We start from the raw sequence: 26,549 nt of genomic DNA, 5'->3' as shown, positions 1-26,549 counted from the left end.
TCAAGAGATGGTGAGGGACAGGAAAGCCTGGCATGCTGCAGTCCATGTGGTTACAGCCAGACACAGCAGAGCGACTGAACAACAACAAGAATATGAGAACTTCTATTACAAATAGATGCTGAGGATTTCCTTGGTGACTCAGTGGTTAAGAATCTGCTTGCCGGTGCAGGGGACACAGGTTCCACCCCTGGCTTGGGAAGATCCCCTGGAGAAGGAAATAGCAACCTACTCCAGAATTCTTGCCTGGGAAATCCCATGGACAGAGGAGCCTGGCAGTCTACCGTCCATGGGGTGGCAAACAGCTGGACACAACTTAGCAACTAAACAAGAGCTAATCACCGAGAAGTAACGCACACAGCATAAAGCTTGACAGCCTGTGTTTGTAATCAAGAGGACCTGGGCTCAAGTCTTGGCTTTGCCATTATGGGCTCCATGACCTTGGAAAAGCCCTTAACCTTTCTTGTTCTACAAAATGGGGATTATCACTCTAGCCACCTTACAGGACTGTGATGAAGATGAAACATGGTAAAGAACATTACAGTGGTTAACAAGGCACCCTGCATGTTGACATATTTGCTTAATTTAGCTACTATTATTGATTAATAGACAGCTATTGATACTCTTCTTCACAACCATCTAAAGTAAGGTTAAAGAACTCTGAAATCCACAAGCTGTAGTTACCCCTACCCCCAAAGTGCTGATGCCCTCATCTTCTGACTCACCTTGGTTAAACATATCTCAAGAAGCAGGTCACAAATTCAGCCCTTAGGCATTCAGATTCAGAAGTTTCCAATTTTAGAGAACATTTCCCTTTGCTATGCTTACAATAACATATTTTTCTGGAAGAAATTGAAACACTTTTGAGAAAACACTACACGGCAAAACAGTGATTAAAACAAGAAATGTTTAAAACACACACCCAAGCTTTTCTGCCTAAATTAGCTGTAAGAGTATTTAATGTCTACAACTGACAATTGAACTGACACGGGGTTGGGGGGCAGCTATGGATTTGGCGATGGTGGTAGTTGACATCAGAGTTAATTTCAGCTAATTAGGCTGTTCTTTAGAGGACAAAAAAAAGTCTTTTCTGAATTTTCAGACGCTTGTCTTTAATTATTGACCCACCTTACTTAGTGAATTCCACAGATGTCAGTGAAGTTTAGAAATGACTTTTCTCTCTTACCAGCTGACTCTGATAAGAACCTATCAGAGTGGCCACTTATATATGGTTTTCTAGAAACACAATTGAAGTTGTAGGTCTGGGTTCCACTGACGTGGCCACAAGCAATGTTTCAAAAAAGAAAGAAGGTGGAAGAGATGGTGGGTAACTCACTGTTTTAATTTCCTACTCCCTGAATGCACTGGTCTTTACTCCTAGCTGCAGCCAGTCTTGAAGCCTAGAAATAGCTGGGTTGATATGAATACGACTGCAGCAAGTGGAGATTCTGAGCATTTGAGCAAATGAGGATAAATTCTGTGAAAGTAATTTTTAAGGCCTGCATAGACCACTGCATGGGTATATTTAATGGGAGGGCCCCAGGTGGGTCCAAGTCTTTTATGAAACAGCTTCTGGCACAACTTAGAATTGCTCATTTCTATCCAGTCTTGCATTAGAATAATCAAACTATACACTAGACTATTAAATGAATGTATATGCACTAGGATACTCTAAACAAAATTGGAAAAGTGGCATAATTCTCCCTTCTAGGCCTCTGCTGTACTTAATGAAATGGGGCCAAAGGTCCCATGCTGACCAGACGCTAGGGTTCTTGTATCAAGTAAATGTGTAACAGAGGGAAACACAGGCAACTCCAAAGTACAAGGCATTTATTGTTTAAACATTAAAAATACACAAAATTTGCTAAGCAAAATTACAAAATTACAGTGAAAATTTAGTATGTTTTATATTTATAAAACATGGGCTTCCCATGAGGCTCAGCAGTAAAGAATCTGCCTGCAACGCAGGAGACCTGAGTTTGATCCCTTGGTTGAGAAGATCCCCTGGAGAAGGGCATGGCAACGCACTCCAGTATTCTCGTCTGGGAAATCCCATGGACAGAGGAGCCTGGCGGGTTACAGTCCATGGACTTGCAAAGAGTTAGACATGACTGAAGCAACTGAGCATGCATGAATATATATATGCGTGTGTGTATGTGTATATATATATGTTTGTATGTGTATATATACATACTAAAGTAAATGTATAAATTATGTCTTTATAAACAAAAGAAAAAAGACAGGAAGGCAATAAAATAAAACATTAATAGTGAATTGTGATAGGACGGGTAGGTTGGGCTATTTTCTTCAAACTTTAACATTCTATAATTCTAGTTTTCTACAATGAATCTGTATTACTTTTATAAACAGAAACATACAAAAAGAAAGTAGAAATTTTTTTAAACTTAGATTCTTAAGCCAAACAGTTGGAACTAGCATATATTTAAAAGAAAACTCTTATACACTGTTGATGGGAGTGTAAATTGGTACAGCCACTATGGAAGACAGTAGGGAGTGTCCTCAAAAAGTTAAAGATAGAACTAGCATATGATCTAGCAACCCCACTTCTGGGTATTTATCCAAAGCATACACAAACACTAATTTGAAAAGATATATCACCCCAATGTTCACAGCAGCACTATTTGCAATAGCTAAGATATGGAATGTTCATCAACAGATGAGTGGACAAAGAAATTGAGTGAGTGGTAAAGTGGTGCTCTGTGACATCCTAGACGGGTGGGATGGGGTGGGCGGTAGAAGGGGGTTCAAGAGGGAGGGGACATATGTATTCCATGGCTGACTCATGTTGATATATGGCAGAAACCAACACAATATTGTAAAGCAATAATCCTTTAGTTAAAAATAAATAAAAGTCCAAAAACAACAACAACAGCCACAAAAAAGAAGCTGTGGTATAAAGACCTCCCTGAGGGTCCAGTGGTTAAGACTTCACCTTCCAATGCAGGAGATGCAGGTTCGATCCCTGTTTGGGGAACTAAGATCCCACAGGCCTCAGGTGCAGCCAAAAAATAAATAAACACAACATTGTAAATCAGCTATAAAAGAGAAGAAGAAACTGTAGTACATACGCACAATGGAATATTACTCAGGCATGAAAAAAGTGAAATCTTGCCATTTGCACACACATGGATGAAACTACATGATGTCATGCTAAGTGAAATAAGTCAGACAGATAAAGCCAAATACTTATGATTTCACCCTTATGTGGAATATAAACATAAAAATGAAAAAAAATAATAAGGAAGTTCCTCAGTAGTCCAGTGGTTAAGACTTCGCCTTCAAATCCAGGGGTGCTGCTTCAGTCCCTGGTGGTTAAGCTAAGATCCCACACGCCTTGTGGCCAAAACAACAAAGCATAAAACGGAAACAATATTGTAATTAATTCAACAAAGACTTCAAAATGTGTGTGTGTGTTCAGTTGCTGAGATGTATCTGACTCTTCGTGAACCCATGGACTGTAGCCAACCAGGCTCCTCTGTCCATGGAATTCTCCAGGCAAGAATACTGCAGTAGGTTGCCATTTCCTACTCCAAGGTATCTTCCCAACCCAGGGATGGAACCCGAGTCTCTTGCATCTCTTGAATTGGCAGGCAGTTTCTTTATCACTGCACCACCTGGGAAGCTGACTTTAAAAATGGGCCACATCAAAATCAATTTTTAGATAAACAAATGAACAAACCAAACAGAAACAAACAGGTAGAGACATAGAATAGAGTAGTGGTTACAATACAATATAGGAAGGGGCACAGAGAGGAGGAGGGGAGGGAGAGCCAAGTGGGAGGGCTACCAACAGCGGGTGATCAGACGGAACTGTCAATAAATCTGAGGTGGAAAACATGTTATAGGGCATACAGAAGTAGAATATAATGTTGTACACATGAAACGAGTTATAAACCAATGTTATAAGCCAATGTGACTGTAATACAAAAATGTAAAGATAAAGAGAGACAACATCAACACTCCGTGTTGAGCAGATCCCATCCTGACTCTAGGTCATCTCAAGCATCCTCTCTGGGACAGGGCAGCGACTTTGGCTGAGATGCTGGAAAGTCTGCTTTGGCTGGCGGTTCCAGTCACCCTCCTAGTCCTAAGACAAAAAGCAGAATACGGGTGTTCCTGTTGAGTCAGAGAACGCTCCAGTTGAAAATGATGATGCATCACCTCTCTTGAAGGGACACTGAGTCACACCTGCTGAGCTGTCTCACTCCTCAATTAATGATGATGTGCTGTTAGAAGCCAACCTCACAATTATTAAATAAAGCAAAGACAATGAAAACAAGACAAAGCTTATCATCGACAACAAAGAAAAAGAACCGATAGAATCATGGGCCATAGTCCTAACTCTTATGATACTGCTGCTGCTGCTAAGTCTCTTCAGTCGTGTCCAGACTCTGTGCGACCCCACAGACGGCAGCCCACCAGGCTCCCCCATCCCTGGGACTCTCCAGGCAAGAACACTGGAGTGGGTTACTGTTTCCTTCTCCAATGCATTAAAGTGAAAAGTGAAAGTGAAGTCGTTCAGTCATGTCTGACTCTTAGCGACCCCATGGACTGCAGCCTACCATGCTGCTCCGTCCATGGGATTTTCCAGGCAGGAGTACTGGAGTAGGGTGCCATTGCCTCCTCCACTTATGATACTAGAGACATGAAAAAAAAAAAAAAATACTGCCCAGCTGGGAGACAGGAAGCAGCTAGTTACTATGCAAAGAAAAGGGGAAACTGCAAAAAAGAACGAGAAGAAGGCGTGTGGTTGAAAACATACGTTTGTGGTCAGAAAGAGCAGGAGCTGGTGTGATACTTGATGCTGGAGGAGTATTTGCCTCCTCTGGGGCAACGATTGGATATTCTAAGGAAAAATGAAAATTTTTTCATTTACAATTACAAACACGCTCTAGTTGTAATTGTACCAGAGTCCACCAGGCATGAACTTCTTTCCAGGAGGAAAAAAAGGAAGATTTGCGCGTGGGAGGAGATGGACACTGACCAGTTTGCTGCACAGCCTGGCTCTCATGTTCCACTTATCAGAGAACTTACCGCGGACAGTTTGGAAGAAAATGCATATTCGTTTTTATCAATAAACTAAAAAAGGCAGTACTAAAAAATCAAGGAGTTGCAAAAGACATTTGTGCAAGTGCTCCCATTATTCACTGCAGCATTCACAGAAGCTGCCCTTGGGACTTCCTGGAGGTTCAGTGGTTAAGGCTCCATGTTTTGGGTGTGATCCCTGATCTGGGAACTAAGACCCCACATGCCCAGCAATGAAGTCAAGGGGAAAAAAGAGAGAGAGAAGCTGACCTCAACTGGCAAGTTCCCTGGGAACTGACTGCACCAGATAAAGCCTACTGACTTGGTTATTTCAGATCATTCAGAAACAGAAATGCTGCTGCTGCTAAGTTGCATCAGACGTGTCCAACTCTGTGCGACCCCATAGACGGCAGCCCACCAGGCTCCTCTGTCCCTGGGATTCTCCAGACAAGAATACTAGAGTGGGTTGCCATGCCCTCCTCCCAGGGGATCTTCCTGACCCAGGGATCAAATCTGAGTCTCCCACATCTCCTGCATTGGCAGGCAGGTTCTTTACCATTGAACCACCTAGGAATTTCAAATATAGTCTACAGTATGTCCAAATATCCCAAATAATCTTTGCCAATCTTTCTCTTCACTGTTTTTAGGCATGTATTTTCACCTACACATCTCATGTCATTCCCTAGGAATAAATTCACTAAGATTTTGGTAGTATATTCATTATACTTGGGTGCACATTGAGTTAACACTTGTTAGATGTCTCTGAATTTGATGATTTCAATAGATATTTTTGGTATTTAAGAAACAAACATTTTTTAATTAAAAAAATATTTTCCTAGTCTATCTTATTCTAACCATTAGGTCTCACCCCCAAAGGATTTTAGTCTTTTCCCTCTTCAGGTCTGGATGGCTCCTGTACCTCTCTTATGAAATACTGTATTTCACCTTTTATCATTGCTTGTATTTATTTTCTTCATCAGCATGAAAGCTATTAAAGGCAAGATTTGTCTTATTCATCTTTGTATGATCTCTAATACGTAACAAGTGGTAGGACCTCTGGAAATACATGTTGAGCTGAATTGAATATAATTACTTGGCATAAATGGTATGAGTTGTGCTGTCCCAGATAACTGGTACAAAATATCCAAACCTGCATTCATTATGTTCTTCACATCTGTCAAAAGCCTGCTTATTGCCCTGAATTTTTTTTTTTTTTTTTGGCTGTGCCAAGCAGCATGCAGGATCTTAGTTCCCCAACCAGGAATCAAACGTGTGTCCCCTGCACAGAGCCTTCACCACTGGACCACCAGGGAAGTCCCTGCCCTGAATTTTAGATAATGAATGCTACCAAACATTGCCCAGATGCTCATCACTTTCATGAGTCCTCTCCTTCTGCAGCCACGTCATTCTGTTTTTACTAGCTATGGGTCCATAATTTCATTACAAATTCTGTGTAAACACCCTCTAATTCATCTTCTTCCCGTCTGGTGATTCCTTCTCACCACTGCCAAAGTAACTTCTTAATCCAGGTAGAATCTTATTTTTCCTCCTCAGAAACCTCAAAACGCTCTCAGTTACCCAAAACTTAAACGGCCTCTCCCGAAACCCTCTGCTCTGATCTCAAACCAGGTCTAAATGTGCAGCTTTCAGCTCCACGAGCCTCATTCTGGCCACATGACTCCGTGACCTGCTGTCAAAATTTAGCACACTTTTTTTTCACTCTCTGTTGCCTAATTAGTTCCTTAAATTCCAGCTTCTTCTGAAGCTCAGATTTATGCCGATTCAAGTTTAACAGAAAGAGGTAGAAGGGCAGTATCAAACTTCTCTAGCTATTAGAGGTCACACATTTCTTTCACAGTAAAGGGACAGGACTGAAGCTACAAGCAGAGACTCTTAACATCAGGCCTGGGGCATACTCCACAGTGGTGTCAGACTCCTAGAAAGCGAAAAGGTGCGGAAGCATTTTGACTCTGGAAGAGCAGGCCATTGTGTCCGTTTCCTTCCCTGATCTCCAAACTCGGTGAGTGCCTTTGGTAAAGCAAAAATGGGTTCTCAACTCCCAGTGCAGTTGGCCCTCAAACAACACAGGTTTGAACTGCATGGGTCCACTTAAAGGCAGATTTTTTTCAATAGTCAATACCACAGTACTACCGATCTGAGGTTGATTGAATCCAAGGTTGGTTGAATCCAAGGATGCATAGGAAGCCAGGTTTCAGAGGGCCCACTGTAAAGTTATGTTTGGATTTTGGACTTTGGGGCATTGGTATGCCTGACTCCCTCCCTGTTCAAGGGTCAGCTGTATTTTGAATTCAGTAGGTTTGGTTCAATGCCTGGACATTTGCACTGAGCACCAATGGCTTAGGCAATGACTGTGGTGCAGTCATTTAACAGAAATTTTATAAAAAGATAATGTAGTGATGGAAAAACATTACTGTTAACTAGAAGGTTAAGAAAAAGTAGAGCCAGGGAAATCCCTGGCAGCCTAGTGGTTAGGCCTCAGAGCTTCTACTACAGGGGGCATAAGTTCACTCCTTAGGCAGGGAACTAGGATCCCACATGCCACGTGGTGAGGCCAAAAAAACAAAATCAAAAGGTGGAACCAAAATTGCACAACTGTGTAAAAGATGCATGTTCAAACTGAAAAGAAAGATTCAGTTCAGTCGCTCAGTTGTGTCTGACTCTGTGCAACCCCCTGGACTGCAGCATGTCAGGCTTCCCTGTCCATCACCAACCCCCAGAGCTTACTCAAAGTCATATCCATTGAGTTAGTGATGCCATCCAACCATCTCATTCTCTGTCATCCCCTTCTCCTCCTGCTTTCAATCTTTCCCAGTATCAGGGTCTTTTTCTAGTGAGTCAGTTCTTCACATCAGGTGGCCAAAGTATTGGAGTTTCAGCTTTAGCATCAGTCCTTCCAATGAATATTCAGGACTGATTTCCTTTAGGATGGACTGGTTGGATCTCCTTGTAGTCCAAGGGACTCTCAAGAGTCTTCTCCAGTGTCACAGTTCAAAAGCATCAATTCTTCAGTGCTCAGCTTTCTTTATAATCCAACTCTCACATCCATATATGACTACTGGAAAAACCATAGCTTTGTCTAGATGGACTTTTGTTGGCAAAGTAATGTCTCTGCTTTTTAATATGCTGTCTAGGTTGGTCATGACTTTTCTTCCAAGGAGAAAGCACCTTTTACTTTCATGGCTACAGTCACCATCTTCAGTAATTTTGGACCCCAAGAAAATAAAGTCTGTCACTGTTTCCATTGTTTCCCCATCTATTTGCCATAAAGTGATTGGATTGGAGGCTATGATCTTAGTTTTCTGAATGTTGAATTTTAAGCCAACCTTTTCACTGTCCTCTTTCACTTTCATCAAGAGGCTCTTTAGTTCTTCTTTGCTTTCTGCCATAAGGGTGGTGTCATCTGCATACCTGAGGTTATTGATATTTCTCCCAGCAGTCTTGATTCCAGCTTATGCTTCATCCAGCCCAGCATTTCTCATGATGTTCTCTGCATATAAGTTGAATAAGCAGGGTGACAAAAAAGGTGCAAGATCAATATAAAAGGACAGTTTGATTTGTTAATCTATAATACTGAGAGCAAATCATTGTCTTCCTTTTATATCGAGGGCTATAATGTTGCTTAGCTGATTTTTTAGACGTTTTTAATCATTTTATTTATTTATTCATTTATCAATTTTTGGCTGTGTTGGGCCTTCATTGCTGTATGGGCTACTCTTCATTGTGGTGCCCAGGTTTAGTTGCTTCGAGGCTTGTGGGATCTCCCCAGATCAGGGATCAAACCCGTGTCTCCTGCTTTGGCCAGTGGAGTCTTTGCCACTAAGCCACCAGGGAAGCCCTGCTTCGCTGATTTAAAATCTGTATTCATTAAAACAGATGTGGATTTGGGAATTTATGAACACTTTAGGAAATAGAAACAGCCACAAACAATGGTTTCTGCCCTTCCTATTAAAGTTCTAATTAACATTGTTATGTAAATATTCACAAGATTTTAGGAAGATGGCTTCTTGTCAAGAGACAAAAGACACAAGAAACAATACAAAACTATAACCATTAATTTTGCTCATAAAAATCAATAACTACAGTAACTACTACCACAAGTTTAGAACCCAGAAATGTCCACACCAGGACGATTTAGTGTGCAGACACTGTAATCACATTACATATAATATCACTAGCGCTTTCCCAGAGCCACTTAAAAAGCTAAGGAACCTTGACATTTATATGATGTAGTTATTACTAGAATAAAAGGTTTAGATTATTCCATAGTCCCTTAGCATCTTTTGTTGAAATGCACTCTCTGGCATTACAGATAAGAAGAAATGAGTCAAGAAACTTGCTAATTTATATAATAGTGATTTTTCATAGTCTCCTGTTTGGCGCCATATCTGTAAAGTTAATCTCAGACAATAGAAGCATTTAATAGGAATGCTTCTTCCCCATGCCTCTTTGTTTCCCTGTAATGCTCACATTTTCCATTGCAGTGGGAGGTGATGGATGCTAGAATCATTATCAAGTTAAATTAAACCAATTGTTACTTAAGAGACTCCAGCCAAAGTTGATGCTTCTCTATTTTCAGATAACTACCTCTAATTCTCACATGGTCAAGAGCAAACATAGCCATGAAAGTGAAAGTGTTAGTCGTTCAGTTGTGTTTGACTCTTTGTGATCCCATGGACTGCAGCCCACCAGGCTCCTCTGTCCATGGAATCCTCTGTCCAGGCAAGAATACTGGAGTGGGTAGCCATTCCCTTCTCCAGGGGATCTTCCCGACCCAGGGATTGAAACCCAGTCTCCTGCGTTGCAGGCAGATTCTTTACCATCTGAGTCACCAGCCATGGAATGTCTTAAATAATGGACAGAAATAGCTTTCTTTTCAGAACTGACAAACAGGAATAACTCACATTAGTATCTCAAGGACTTGTGATATCTAAAAACATAATGCAAAGTCCTAGCCGTGATCTGGACATTACAATAGAAGTTAAGGGTAAAGTCCCATCAAAGACACAATTTTCATTGAGATTGGGATGTGGGAATTTGGGTAGTATTAAAAATATACTCCTTACCCACCCCCTCCATACCAGCAACAAAACAACGCTATAGATGTTGGTCCAGGTACAGAATTTTGATAATTATTAAAATAGTCAGACAAGGATATAATCGTAGACCTTAAGAGATCTTTAAAAAGAACTAAGCTACACTAATCTAAAAACAGCAATAGTGGCGGATTCATGTTAATGTATGGCAAAACCAATACAATATTGTAAAGTAATTAGCCTCCAATTAAATAAATTTATATTTTAAAAAATAAAAACAGCAATAAATATAAATTGAGAAGATAAAAACTTATTTGGTACAGTTTAGCATATACTAAGCATCTGATTTGCACAGAGAATATCCCTGCTTTTTTTTTTTTTGGTAGAGTATTGAATTCATATTCTAGATGTAGAGATTTTTCTTCTGTGAACTTGGGTTTTCCCCCCTATATTCCCAGGGTTAGAGTCAGTTTCAGCCCAACTCAGATGAAATTTTACTTCTGTAGATGCCTACATCATTCTGCACAGGCTGGACTTGGTGTCCAGCCCCAGTGATGGCCATCCTTAATCTGGGGCAAGCTCAAAGACTTGGACTGTTTCCTAAACTGTGTGGAAGGCTGTAAGGATGTGCTGGTTGTTGTTGTTGTTCAGTTGCTCAGTCCTGTCTGACTGTCTCCGACCCCATGGACTACAGAACGCCAGGCTTCCCTGTTCTCCCTGTTCTTCACCATCTCCCAAAGCTTGCTCAAACTCATGTCCATTGAGTCAGTGATGCCATCCAACCATCACATCCTCTATCATCTCCTTCTCCTCCTGCCTTCAATCTTTCCCAGCATCAGGATCTTTTCCAATGAGTTGGCTCTTCAAGTCAGGTGGCAAAGTATTGGAGTTTTACCTTCAGCATCAGTCCTTCCAGTGAATAACAGGACTGATTTCCTTTAGGATGGACTGGTTGGATCTCCTTGCAGTCCAAGGGACCCAAGGGACTTTTGGGAGCCTTCTCCAACACCACAGTTCAAAAGCACGTGCTGGGGTCAGGCTCAAATCCCTGAGAACCCACAAGATCAGCCCTGCATCAGTTCTGGGTCTTGGGTCTCACAGTGGCTTTCGAGTGTCAGACAATGTCCAACAGTGGGATTTGTCTTAACTGATGTCTCTCCATCTTCTCCCATACCATTTGTCCTCAGGCCTAGTGCCCATTCTGTGTTTGGATCCGTACGTGCCTGGCTTCTGGGTGGTTGAAAACCTCACAAATAGGACAATGTTGGACACGTGAAGACAGTCATTCTCTAAGAACATTCTTAAACTTAAAACACTGCAATTTTTTGAAAAGTGGGTTTCTTTTCTCTTTTTATTTTGACCATGCCACTCAGAAAGCTTGATGTTAATTCACCAACCAGGGATCGAATCTGTGACTCCTGCAGTGGAATCATGTAGGCTGAACCACTGGACCACCAGAGAAGTTTGGGAAAGTGGGTTTCTATAGTTGAAGTATCAAGGAGTCATAACAAGTGAACCTTCTCACAGTTTTGTATAAAAGATCAAACATGTGGCACTGGTATAAGTAGCCCCAAAGCTTACGCTTCTCTTCAGAAGCCAGAACAGATAGAAAGCATCGCTATGATCACAGCGAAAAAGAATCTCATGCTTGTGATTAACATTAACTGTGCCTCACCTATACCTCTCACCTCACTTGAGCCTCTTGCCTCAGATTAGAAAGCTCTTTCACCCTAGGTACTCATTTGATCCCATAACAATTAAGGAACATTGCACTGGGCTTACTGTCAACTTATCCTGTTACAGTAAAGGAAATACTATCTGTAGAAGGTTCTCACTGCAGCCACAAAGGAAGCCCCACCTAGATTAAATCTTACTGTGCAAGCTCTCCTTCCACCCAGGCTTTTCCTCATATGCCTTTTTATACATAGCATATTCCACCAAATTCTAAATTCTTGGGTTCATCACTATTTGCTACCCTCCGCCCTCCTTATAAAACAGACTTCTTGGTGTCATGGACATTAGTGAGACCCTCACTGCATAAATTTACTCATCCTTCTCAGGGTTCCCAATTGTTTCACCTAGTGCCATCTAATAGAACATAAGGAGAAAGCCACTTACGTAATTTTAAATTTTCTAAAAGTCATATTCTGTGCGTGTGTTTTCAAATTTAATTGCAATTGGCGGATAATTGTTTTGGAAGCCACATTTTTTTCAAAGGAAAAAGTAAAATTAATTTTTCAAACTGCATTAAAAATGCAGTTAAATTCACATTTTAACCACTTTTAAATGTACAGTCCAGTGGCATTAAAGTACACAATGTTGTGCAACCATCATCTATCCATTTCCAGAACATTTTCATCATCCCAAACAGAAATTATGTACTCATTAAATGCTAACTCCCATCTCCCTCTTCTCTAAGACCCCTATAATCTCTATTCTACTTTCTGTCTCTATAAATTTGACTACTTATGTGAGTGAAGTCATATAATATTTTTCCCTCTGTGGCTGGCTTGTTTCACTTAGCATGTTTTCAAGGTTCATCTCTGAGTACCATGTGTCAGAACGTTATGCCTCTTTCAGGCTGAATAATATTTCATTACATACATCATATTTTGATTATTGAGTCATTTGTTGATAGAAATTTAGGTGTGACCATCTTTTGGTTATTATGAATAATGCTGCTGGGAACATTGGTATACAAGTATCTGTCTGGGTCCCATTTTCAATTCTTTAGGCATATTCCAGAATTAGAATATGCCTAAAAGACCAATTTTAAAACCAATTTAAAAAATATATTTTACTTAACCTACTATATCCAAAATGTTACAATTTCAAAATGTAATCAATAGGGAAAAAGGAGATACTTTACAGTATTTTTGTGTGGGGGGGTTTCAAAACCCAGGGTATTTACCATACTTCTCAATTCAGAAGACAAAATTTTCAGCAAAAATTGATCTCTGTTTAGATTTCATAAAATTTATAGCTGAAAAAGTAAGATTCACATACCCACATTGTTCTAAATATACTTTGTGTGTGTGTTAAGTCGCTTCAGTTGTATCTGACTCTTTGCAACCCTATGGGCTGTAGCCTGCCAGGCTCCTCTGTCTAAGGGATTCTCCAGTGGGTAGCCATGCCCTCCTCCAGGGGATCTTCTGGACCCAGGGATCAAACATGCATCACTTTACATCTCCCGCACTGGCAGGCAGGTTCTTTACTGCCAGCGCCACCTGGGAAGCCCAAAATATACTTAAGAACATGTAAATTAATTTAAATGAAGTAGAATTTAAAATTCAGTTCCTCAGTCACATTTCAAGTGCTCAATACCCACATGTGGCCAGTGGCTCCCATACTGAACAGTTGCAGGTCTAATCAACTGAGTAGAAACGCCTCCCTTTGGCCCCACTCAGTCTGCTCCATCCAACCTTACTCAGCTTTCTTCCCACTATTTCCTAAGAACTGATCCTGATCATTAACTCAAGAAATATTTATTGAGCACTGACAATGGGCCAAGCATTGTGCTAACCACCGGATATAATGGGAAACAAATCCATGTCTGTACAGAGCCCAAAAACAGGTGAGGCCAGCAGACATCAAAAACAAGCTATAGTTATAAGCTTTATGAGGGAAAAAAAAGGTGTGATGACAGGACAAGCAGATGTCAAGAAAGTCCCATGAAAAACAATATCTTGAAAGTTTTGATAAGTACCTGGAGAAAACAAAACAACAACAAAAAAAAGATCTGACAGGAGTTATAATAGTGGGCTTTATGTAGAAGAGAAACTTCTCAGAGGAAGAAACGTGAAGCTGAGAAGGAAGGACGGATGAGTTGGGAACAGGAAAGAGAAGAGGGCAAGGTAGTAAGGTGACAGGCAGGGGGTCAGTATGTGTGAAAGGCCTGGGGTGGAGAGAAAGTTTCAGCTCCAAGAAACAGAGATGAGAACAGTGCAAGTATAGACTCTGTGGCCCTGAATGGGGAGGTAAGCTCAACCCAGTGAAGACAGTGGGGCAGATGGGAGGTAAGCAGGACCCAGCTTGTACAGGTCTTTATATCAAAGTAAGGAGTTGAGATTTTGTACCAAATGCAATAGGAAAGCTGTTTAAAAAAAAAAAAAAAGTGCTTAAGAATTGGGCTGCATGTAAGTTAAATTGTTGGACTGGCATGTCTTTCTATTTCTTTAAGATTTTTTTTGGATGTGGACCATTATTAAAGCCTTTATTGAATTTATTACAATACTGCTTCTGTTTTATGCTTTGATCTTTTGAGTGTGAGACATGTAGAATCTTAGATCCTAACTCCCTGATTCCCCTGCATTGGAAGGTGCGCCACTGGACCACCCGGGAAGTCCCTGGCATTTCTTTCTTAAGCCCTCCCTGACTGATGAAGAAAAGTCCTGACTCTCTAGCTTGGAGCCTAAAGAACCTTCTCTCCTTCTTCAACCTTTTGACCTACACTGCTTGGTCAAAGCTGAACTGTGATTCTTGCCTCATAGATATCTATTGTCATTGTATGTACTGCCTGTGTTTACTGTTATTCATATGCTCAGCTCATTAATCCACCTCACTCTAACTGCAATTTTTTTCAGTTGGCAAGAAAAGTTTCTCACCCATTTTCTGTGTATCCATAGCCTGGAATGTGAAGCAGTCAGCTCCCCACCCTCCCCCCGACAATCTGTTAAATTGGATTGAGGTCAAAATCGAATCGTAGTTTGCTACTTTCTCCAAAAAGCATTCTGTGACCTAATTAACTCTTTGATCCAACTTTTCTGTACTCCGGTTGCCACAAAGACTGAAGCTCCTGAGCAAGATCTGGGCAGTCCTCCCGTATCCAGGCTGGCAATACGTAATTCTGAAAGGGATTCTGTTTCAAGTCAGGCTAGGTTCATAAAAGACATCAGCCCACATGTGACCTAGTATTTCAGAGCTTCAACGAACTCTCCTACCTTTCAAAGTTCTGACACAGAAACTGTTCTTCACAGACTTTGCAAGCAATGAAAACCCAACTCTAAGAGGCACTGGCACTGGGCTAGATGTGCCAGCCTCAGCTAAGGATACCAAAAGCATTAGATTCCTTTCTACCCTCCATTTATTATGGATTCCATCATCTGGGACTGAAGAAGAGTGGAAAAGGGCCAGACTTTGTGACATACAAACTGACTTTAGCCAGATTAATATCTGAGCCTGTTTTGATGTCTAAAGTAGGTGATAATATCTATCACTACAGACTGGTTAGGGGCATTAGGTGAGAAGTGAAAATATCTAGTGGCATTTGTGGTCAAACTGCTTTCTGCGCCGTAAGGTTTTGGGTGAGAGGGAGGAGAGAGGGGGAGGAAGGAGGGAGTGACCTTTGCCACCAACAGAAAAGCCACTAGGTTCCCTCTTAATTCTTCACCTAATGGTGAATAAGACATTATGGTAGATAGTTCAGAAGAAAAACAAAAGCCCATTTATGAACATACTAGGAGAGATATTGTCAACACCAATTTTTGAAGATACAAAAATTAATGTAACTTTACCTGAACAGAAGCAGCCTTTTGTTTTACCCCCACTTTCAACAGCCTGGACAAACATTAGCAAAGTCTACGATGAAGACTAATTCCTGGGTTATAAAAGATGACAGTGAAAGATGCCTAAGAACTTCAGGCTTCTCTTCCATCCCTTCCCTAGCATCACACTTGGGCTGAGCTGGCCAAAGACACATTTTCTTGTTCATTCATCTTCCCTTTTTCTCCTGCCCCACACAATTCCACCCAATGGCCGGTCTCAGGACGGGGAGCATCCTTTGTGCTAGTCTGGATGTTCCTCAGGGCTCTCTGGGTCCCAGGGGCATGGGACCACTGCAGTCAGGACTGAAGTAGGAAACAAATGGGACCCTAGGTTGGACAGCTGGTGTTTAGTCAAGTGGAGTAAAACAAACTTTGTCCCCTCACCCAGATACTCCAAGAACAAAGAGAGTGGCAGAAGCCGAGCTCTGCTGAAGTAGAGATAAGATGACCACTCCTGAGGTCAAGGAAAACTTCCTTAGGCACACATCCGCAGGAAAGCTCCTTGGGGATCAACATGGGAGAGGACACCACCCCATAATAATGGTGGACATACCTTCACAGGCTTCTGTAGTGGGATCCATCTTAGCAAAAAGATTCACACTCATGTTAGCAAGTGTCCTAGGACTGGTCATGTGTGAAAAAGTAATAAGATAATTGGTCAAAGATAAACAAAGACCCAGAAGGATTATAATATATAAGGGATTTAAACCACCTCTTTATGCTGCTGCTGCTGCTGCTGCTAAGTCGCTTCAGTCGTGTCCAACTCTGCGCGACCCCATAGACAGCAGCCCACGAGGCTCCCCCATCCCTGGGATTCTCCAGGCAAGAACACTGGAGTGGGTTGCCATTTCCTTCTCCAATGCGTGAAAGTGAAAGTGAAGTTGCTCAGTCCTGTCTGACTCTTAGTGACCCCATGGACTGCAGCCCACCAGGCTCCTCTGTCCATGGGATTTTCCAGGCAAGAGTTCTGGAGTGGGTTGCCATTGCCTTCTCCAACCTCTTTATGGGACTACCCTAAAGATCCACTAGTTATCTGAGCTCCCACTGCAGGGGGCATGCGTGCCATCCTTGGACAGGGACTAAGATCTTGCAAACCATGTGTCTCAGCCAAAAAAACAAATTTTTTTTTCAAGTGTTTAACTGGGAAAATGAAATCCTTAAAAAAAAAAAAAGAAAGAAAGAAAGAAAAGAAAAGAAAATCGTCTCTTTACTATGCACCTCCTCACCAGAGAGGATGCCCATACCCTTTTTCTCAGACTATCTATTTCTGTCTTGCTTCTGACTTAAATAAATAAATTGCTTGTCTGTGTGCTCTCCCATATGTTACGCTGTGTCCCTAATAATAAACTTTGTACCTGTGTCTACAGTGTTTGCCTTTTTGAAACATTTTTTGATTTGTCGGGGGCGGGGGGGAGAGGAGGCCAGGAGAGAGCCAGAGCCACTGTTTCTAGCCTCCAGCCCTGGCGGTCCAGAGGCCAGGATTCCTGGCTTTCATCCAGGATGTCCATGTTCAACTCCTAAGAAGGGATCTAGGGTTTCTCTTGAGGGGCTGGCTGCTGCGAGATCAGGACCACTTTCCATTCTTCCACCGAGGCCCTGACTACCCTCAGAACTAAGACTCCACCTTCCAAGCAGCGCAGCTCTCCGCCTCCTCACCCCCACCCAAGTCCCCGCAGGGTCACCGAGGGGCGGAGGCTGGTCACTGCCCGGGAATGACCCCGGCCAGCACGAGCCCGGGCGGGGAGAGGACGAGAGCGCGCGCCGGGCGCGGCCCCGCCCCATCGCCAGATGCGGCGCCATGGGTGCGCGGTGATTGGCCGGCACTGCCGCTGGATGAATGGGGTGACCGTGGCGGCAGAGCTGGGCGGGGGATGCGGAGGGCGGAGGGCGCCGGGCGGGGGCGGCACCGCCCTGCGCCGCTGCGGGCAGTTAACGGTCCCCACGCCCTGCGAGTGGAGGAGGGGTCCGGGACGGGCTCTGGTCCCCGGGCCCGGCGAGGGTGTGGGGGCCCGGAAGTGATGGAGGATCTGGAGGGGGTGCGGTCCAGACTTGGGGGCGGGATATTGGAGTAGCGAGGAAAAGCGGCGCCCGCCCTCTTTGGCGACACAGCGCCTGTCCACCGCCGAGGATCCCTCCTGGAGGCTCGGAGCACGTTGTGTAAATATGGCTCGGACGGAGCTCTTCGGAGGAAGGGCTACGTTAGGAATCCATGTCCGGACACGCAGCGTTTTTCCATCCCTCCACCAGTACCCTGTTTTGACTTCACATTTTACACTGGGCCATCCAGCAAGTGTCTGTTGAGCACATACTTTATGCCCGGCACACCCCAGTGAACAAGGCGGACTTGTTTCTGCCATCCCGAAGTTTAAAGGCTAATTGGGAAGGTAGGGATAAAATTAGTAAGCAAAACAATCGCAGGTTGTGTGAAGAGCTGTGAACTGAGTGTAAACTAGTGGCCGAGGGAAAAGCGACTCCTGAGGCGGGACTGATTTTAGCCGGCGTAATAGGAGAGATCTATCTGAAAAAGGGACTTTTAAGTTGAGACAGGAAAAGGGGAGATGGGCAGTCTGTTAACTACAGCCTTTGCAAAGGCTCTGCTGCCTCAAGACCCTTTTCTCATTCTCTCCAATATCTGAATTTCTGTGGCACCTTTTTATGCACTTCTTAAGGTACATCACCTTTTATTTTTAACCAAGTATTGTAGTTTTATTATCTCAATTTTTTGCACACACCATGTCCCCTAGAAACAATCAGTAAGTATCAACTTAGTATCCACTGACTTTCAGATACCCTAATAAATGCCCCGGTTAATTTAAAAAGTGAGCAGGCTATTCATGAATGTACCTTGAATATTCATTTTGTTCTTTCCTACTTGTGCTATATATTCATTATGCATGCATGCTAAGTCACTTCAGTCGTTCCCGATTCTATGCGACCCCATGGACGGCAGCCCACCAGGCTCCCCCATCCCTGAGATTCTCCAGGCAAGAACGCTGGAGTGGGTTGCCATTTCCTTCTCCAATGCATAAAAGTGAAAAGTGAAAGAGAAGTCCCTCAGTCGTGTCCGACTCTGCGACCTCATTGACTGCAGCCTACCAGGCTCCTCCATCCATGGGATTTTCCAGGCGAGAGCACTGGAGTGGGTGCCATTGTCTTCTCCATACATTCATTATAGCACCCCTAATCCCTAGTCTATGGGAATTTTTCCTGATTTACTTAACCACAACCCAACTTTCCAGGCTTTCAGCTTTCAGAGCTTAATTCTTAATTGGCTGACCCAGTAAAATAAATGGGTACACTCATTAGTGATGAAAGTACAATGCATTATTCTTACCATATAATTGTGTTTGTTTTTGTGTTTTAATAGTAACCTGTAATGCCTCAATTCAAGGCTTTTGTTGCTCAGTGGCTAAGTCGTGTCTGACTCTGCATCCCCATGAACTGCACCACGCCTGCTTCCCTGTCCTTCACTGTCTCCCGGAATTTGCTCAAACCCATGTCCACTGAGTCGGTGATGCCATCCAACCATCTCCTCCTCTGTCGACCCCTTCTCCTCTTGTCCTCAGTCTTTCCCAGCATCAAGGTCTTTTCCAATGAGTTGACTCTTTGCATCTGGTGGCCAATGTATTGGAGTTTCAGCTTCAGTATTAGTCCTTCCAATTCTGAATCAATATTCAGAATTGATTCCTTTAGGATTGACTGGTTTGATACCCTTGCTGTCCAAGGGACTCTCAAAAGTCTTCTTCAGCACCACAATTCGAATGTATCAATTCTTTGGCACTCAGCTTTCTTTATGGTCCAGCTCTCACATCTGTACATGACTACTGGAAAAACCATAGCTTTGACTATACGGACCTTTGTCGGCAAGATGATGTCTCTGCTTTCTAATACACTGTCTAGGTTTCTCATAGCTTTTCTTCCACGGAGCAAGAGTCTTTTAATTTCATGGCTGCAGCTACCATCTGCAGTGATTTTGGAGCCCAAGAAGATAAAACCTGTCACTATTTCCACATTTTCCCCAACTATTTGCCATGAAGTGATGAGACTAGATGCCATGATCTTAGTTTTTCTAATGTTGAGTTTTAAGCCAGCTTTTTCACTCTCCTGTTTCACTTTCATCAAGAAATTCTTTTGTTTCTCTTTGTTTTCTGTCATTAGAGTGGTATCATCTGCATATCTGAGGTTGTTGACATTTCTCCCAGCAATCTTGATTCCATCTTGTGAGTCATCCAGCCCAGCATTTCACGTGATGTACTCTGCATATAAGTTAAATAAGCAGGGTGACAATATACAGCCTTGACATATTGCTTTCCCAATTTTGAACCAGTCCCTTGTTCCATGTCTGATTCTAACTGTTGCTTCTTGATCTTGTATGGTGGTCTGATATTCCCATCCCATAGGAATTTTCCACAGTTTGTTGTGATCCACACAGTCAAAGGCTTAAGCAGAGTCAATGAGGCAGAAGTAGCTGGGTTTTTTTTGGAATTCCCTTGCTTTTTCTATGATCCAACAGATGTTGGCAATTTGATCTCTGGTTCCTCTGCCTTTTCTAAACCCAACTAGTACATCTAGAAGTTCTCAGTTCAGGTACTGTTGAACCCTAACTTGATGGATTTTGAACATTATCTTGCTAGCATGTGAAATGAGTGCAATTGCGCTGTAGTTTGAACATTCCTTGGCATTGCCTTTCTTTGGTATTGGAATAAAAACTAATTCAAAGTAATAAATAAAAATTGGAAGCACTTGACTAACCCCCTGACTTGAAAAAATGTTTATTGATGTCAGAATGAAAATGAGGGTCTCTTTCCAGTAAGCCCTCATTCAGTGCAGTAGCAGTTTAATTTGATTTGAGGATGGCCTGTCTTGATCGCTATCTCCTCCTTTTCAAATGGGGCAGCCTCTCCCCATATGTATAAAATTGTTTTGTGTGATAACAGAAAACCATAATGGGAAAGGCAAGCTCTTGCAGCTGGAATATTGACCTAGTTATCAAAATACTAGGCATATCTAGATTGTTCTGACAAGTAAAGTAAATAGGTTTTATCTCAATTCTTCTGTCTCTGATTTCTGTTTTTAAAAGTAAACTACTGATGCTATCTTCATGTGTACGTGCTCAGTTGCTTCAGTTGTGTCTGATTCTTTTGCAACCCCGTGGACTGTAGCCTGCCAGACTTCTCTGTCCATGGGGATTCTCCAGGCATGACTACTGGAGTGGGTTGCCATGCCCTCCTCCAGGGGATCTTCCCTACTTGCGTCTCACGGCTCCTGCATTGGCAGGCAGATTCCTTACAGCTAGCACCACCGTAGGATGCATACCTATCGCTTTGTAACAATTATCTCAAAACAGTGGCTTGAAACAACAGTTTTTTGGTTTTGTTTTGCTTTTTCCTTCTTTTCTGTCAAGCCACTTGGCTTGAGGGATATTAGTTCCCCAACCAGGGATTGAACCCAGACCAGAGCAGTGAAGAAAAGAGGAAAAGGGGGTGACAGAGGAGGCAATTGCTGGATAGCATCACCGACTCAATGGATATGAGTTTGAGCGAACTCTGGACGATACAGAAGGACAGGGAAGCCTGGCGTACTGCAGTTCATGGGGTCACAAAGAGTTGGACATGAATTAGCAACTGAACAAAAACAGCAATATGGCAGTGAAAGCGCCAAGTCCCAACCACTGGACTACCAGGGAGTTCTCACATTTTTAACTCAAAGCTTCTATATATGAGAAATCAGTGTGTTGCTTACTTAGGTGGGTTCTCTTCTCCAGGGCTTTTCACAGACTATACCCAAGATGCCCACAAGTCAGGATAAAAGATGCCCTCAGGGCCTGTAATCATCTCAAAGCTTCAGTGGGTAAAAATCCACTTTCAAGCTCACCCAAGTGGTTGGTGTCAGGATGCTGTTCCTTATAGACTGTCACATTGAGGATTTGAGTTCCTAGTTGTCTATTGGCTAGAGGTGACCCTTAGCTTCTTATTATGTGAACATTTCCAACATGGTACTTATTTCAACAAAGCCTGCAAGTCAAGAAGCTATATTTATTTATTTGGCTGTGCTGGATCAAAGTTGTGGCTCACAGGAGCTTCAATCTTCCTTGCAGCATATGGAATCATTTGGTTTTGGCATGCAAGCTCTTAGTTGTGGCATGTGGGATTTAGTTCCCTGACCGGGGATCAAGCCCGGGGCCCCTGCACTGGGAGTTTGGAGTCTTGGCCACCAGACAACTGTGGAAATCCCAGAAGTCACTTTTTGCCTATCTAATCTTGGAAATGTCATTCCATCATTTTTGCCATGTTCTTTCTGTTAGGAGCAAGTTACTAGGTCTTTCAGTTAGGAGCAAGTTACTAGATCTAGTCCATAGACATGAAGATCAGGTGCCAGAGATTACTGGAGGCACTTTCAGAAGCTGCCTACTACATTATGAAAGAACATTAAACTGCTGAAATAAACTTGGGCCTCCCAAAGTCTCTCATGAATATCCTGAAACAGCCTATTATGTTTTATTTGATGTCTTTATCATGAAGAAAGTAACAGTCTTTGGAAATCTTGTTCAGTAAACATTCATTGAATATCTACTATGTATCTGGCATAGCATAAATGCTAGAGAACAAAGATAAATGACATGTCTTCTGGCCTTAAGGAAGAGAAGTATAAGCAAATTATTGCAATATTAACATTATAAGTGATAAAACAAAGGCCTGTACAGAATGCTCGGATTACAGGGAGAATAGGAAAGAGACATTTTGTCCTCGGTCACATCAGAAAGTAAAAAGGGTGCAGGAAGGTGCAGAGAAAAGTGAGAAGATTAGATACAGATTAAGACTATGTAGAAATTAATCTTACTGATCAGCAAAATACACAAATAACAAGATATTATTGTACTTCTAATTTTCTAGACTTTAAATAACTTTATGTCTATAGGGTATCAATCTGACAATAGAATGTATTCATTCTATTGAAATACATCTGATGCAAGTCAATGCATCATTTAAACATTCAGATCAGAAGACAATACTACAAAACCATTAAACCTGAAAGAGAGTTGACTGAGTAAATCTGACATTAAGAAATATATGAAATTAAAATATATATATATTCTTCAACACCAGATGCCAAGCAATAGTTTACAGACATAACTGCACAGCAACATATACTTATAGATTTAATTTGAGACTTAAGATGCCACATTCACGCTTAAGGAAATTTGAGATTGTGAAATGAAATGGCGTTGTATATTTTTGACATGTAAGAACATGTCTAGCTCTGCAGGTACACAAAGGAATAAATTTTAGGACATGTTATGCCTAAAACTAATATATTACATAACCTAGAACAATTAAACCAATTATGGCTAATGTTTGGGAAACTTGTTTTATAAATGACAGAATTAGACCAAAGCATATACTGTACAATATCACTAGCACCCAAGCCATCTAGAACCCACAGCTCAAGTAGGACATAGTCCACATAAGCATGTTCTTAACAACAGAACCACATCACTGCTCTTTGCCAGTTGCGCATAGTTTTTAGCTAGAAGTGTGGTTATCATCTGCTTTTGTCTACTTTCTAGAATTCTTTAGCTCTTTCATATGTTGTAGAATGAAATATATCAATTAAGAAATTTCTGTTTCGATAACCAGAAAAGTAAAAGACACATTGAGAAGCTTTCCTGATACAAGATCGTGTCTTTAGCATAGCTCAGCTTGTAAAGAGGTTGAGGACTGAGACCTGAATTCAATCTTAATTCTGCACTAACTGGCTTTGCAATCTTGGGTATGTCACTTGACTCTTCTGTGGCCCAATTTTCTCATCTCATTATGGTGCTGAAAGGGTAAAAGGAGAGTGTAAATGGAAAAGGTTTTAGAAATTTATGAGTAGTAAAAGGAAAAAGAACTGGTACCAAATTTGACTCATCATCTAAATAATTATCATAAGTCTGTACTTCAAAAGAAAGTACTTGATATTCAAGATAACTGATACATTTATAGAAGAATCAGTCAAGTCGCTCAGTCATGTCTGACTCTGACCCCATAGACTGCAGCACACCAGACTTCGCTGTCCATCACCAACTCCCGGAGCTTGCTCAAACATGTCTATTGAGTCAGTGATGCCATCCAACCATCTCAACCTCTGCTGTCCCCTTCTTATCCTGGCTTCAATCTTTCCTAGCATCAGGCTCTTTTCCAATGAGTCAGTTCTTTGCATCAGGTGGACAAAGTATTAGAACTTCAGCTTCAGCATCATTCCTTCCAATGAATATTCAGGCCTGATTACCTTTAGGATTGACTGGTTTGATCTCCTTGCAGTCCAGAGACTCTCAAGAATCTTCAGCACCACAGTTAAGATGTTCATACCAATTTAAGACAATGGTTTGCCTTTTTCATCACAACCAGAGTTACAGTCTTTTATCCTCTTTTAAAAGGTTAGGTATTCTCTTAGAATGTGTTAACTTTTCAGATTTTTTTAAATTTTATTTGTTTACTTATTTCTGGCTGCACTGGGTTTTCATCGGTGGGTGCGTGCTTTTCTCTAGTTGTGGAGAGCCCCAGGGGCTACTCTCGAGTTGCGTGCTCGGCCTTCTCATTACGGTGGCTTCTCTTATTGTGGAGCACTGGTTGTTGACATGTGGGCCTCAGCAGCTGCGGCGCGCAGGCTCTGGAGCACAAGCTCAATAGTTGGGGTGCACGCCCAGGCTTAGTTGCTCCACAGCATGTGGGATCTTCCAGGACCAGGGATTGAACCCATGTCCCCTGCATTGGCAAGCAGATTCTTAACCACTGGACCACCAGGGAAATCCCTAACTTTTCAGATTTTAACATTTCAGAAAGGTGGCAGGAAAAAAACATCATAATGGGGAACAGAAAAATAATACCCATCAATAGTAATTTTTAAAATTATTGTACTTGGTATTTTTTTTCTCTTAGACTTCATTTTTGGCCAAGTGGTACCTAGTACAAACATATCTTACTGATCTTCGTTTCAGTTTTCTATTCATTTGTTCCTCAATTTATCCACTGAATTAAGTGTAAGGATTGCCTGAGGTCCTACCAGGTGCTAAGCAGTGTTCCAAGTGCTGAGGTTTCAAGCAGTGGTGAAGAGAACAGTCTGTGCTCTCAGTAAGTTAATGGGGGGATGAGGATAAATACATATTAAAAGTGAATTATGCTACGTCTAACAATAAGTGCTAGGGAGAGAAAAAAAAAGCAGAGTAAAAGCTTCCAGAATGGGGGAGGCAAAGAGGGAGATTTTACAAATTTAGAGAGTGATCAAGGAGAACTCTCTAAAAAGAGGACATTTAAAGAGATCAGAGTGAAGCCAGGGTTAAAGCCTCAGAGATTTCTGGGTTAGATTATTCTGGGCAGAATTTTGCTGATGCATGGAGATAAGATGTGAAAGAGAGAGAGGAGTTAAACATAACTCTAAGGTGTTTGTTTTGAAAACACCCCAGGGGGAGCATGTCTGGGGAAAAATCAAGAGCTCATTTTTATTTATTATTCTCAGTTTGAGATAACTTTTAGACAGACACCAAGAGAAGGAGTCACAATAGGCAGTTAAGAATATAAGTCTGGAATTCAGGGGAAAGGTCCAGGCTGGAGAAAATACATTTGAGAGTTAGTAGATTATAGGTGGAATCTAAAGCCATTAAAAGGGGAGTGATAACATCACTTGAGAAGTAAAGATAGAGATGAGGACATAGATCCTTTCTTTCATTATCCAGTTGCTCCTAGATAGAATACTAAATACTCTAAAATGAAGTGGAGAAGACAAGACCAGAGAATCCAGAAATAGTTCAAATTGTTTACATTCGGCAGATATTTATGAGCATCTGCTATTTGCCAGAGGTTCTGCTAGTTGTTGGGTAGCAACATGGTAGCCAGGCATGGGCAGTGCCTTCCAGTAGCTCACATCCATCAAGATGACAGGAATAGAGATAAATCTGGGTACATGTTGACCAGCAATAAAGAGGAGTGACAGCAAAGTAACAATGGAAGTACTAACTAATTCCAAGGTCTGAGAAGGAAAGGAAACTTCCTTTTAATCTCTCTCTCCTGCAAAGACAAAGCAGGCCAATGGTAACCCCAGCAACAAGATAACAGAAAACACAAATTAGAAAAGAAGAAAAAAGTAGGATCACAGGGAAGAAAAACATAAGGCAGAGATTGAATAGCCTCAACCTTAGCTATAAACTAGCTTATGAAAGTGAAAGTATAAGTCACTCAGTCATGTCTGACTCTTTGGGATGCCATGGACTGTACCTGCCAGGTTCCTCTATTTATGAAATTCTCCAGGCAAGAATACCAGAGTGGTTTGCCATGTCCTCCTTAAGGGGATCTTCCCAACCCAGGAATTGAAGCCAGGTCTCCTGCATTACAGGCAGATTCTTTACCATCTGAGCCACCAGTTAACTAGCTTATACCTGGCCTATATTTTAATCAGAATTCAAATATCCAGAGGCAAACAGGGGCTTACATTTTATTACAAAGGACAGGTTTCAGTGAGTTGTACAAATACCTTCACAGCATATATAGTATTTCATCTTTAAATCAAACAACACTCCTTAGAATGGTATGCTGGTGAAACTTTCAATCATATTTCTTAATTCAACTTCAGATGTTGTAACAATAGAAAAAAAAAATGTCCAGTATTTCTCAATACTGAAGCAACCTTCTGATACAAATGGAAGTGTATGGTTGGAGGAGGTCTGGGATCACTGAAGGAAAAATGTTGCCAGAATTTAAAAAATAGAGAAAAGCAGGAGGAGGAAGAAGAGAAGGAATAAAACAGTCAACTATTACATGAAGGTAATTCAACAATCCCTTTCTGGGGGACTCCAGGGATGCTTTATGGAACCAAGCAAGAGATACAGGGCTTTGTATGGCACCTACTTAGGTTCATTTTTGACAAGTTGGTT

The sequence above is a fragment of the Ovis canadensis genome, chromosome 20 (genome assembly GCF_042477335.2).
Source record: "Ovis canadensis isolate MfBH-ARS-UI-01 breed Bighorn chromosome 20, ARS-UI_OviCan_v2, whole genome shotgun sequence".
Taxonomy (NCBI): Eukaryota; Metazoa; Chordata; class Mammalia; order Artiodactyla; family Bovidae; genus Ovis; species Ovis canadensis.
This window is presented reverse-complemented; position numbering follows the sequence as displayed.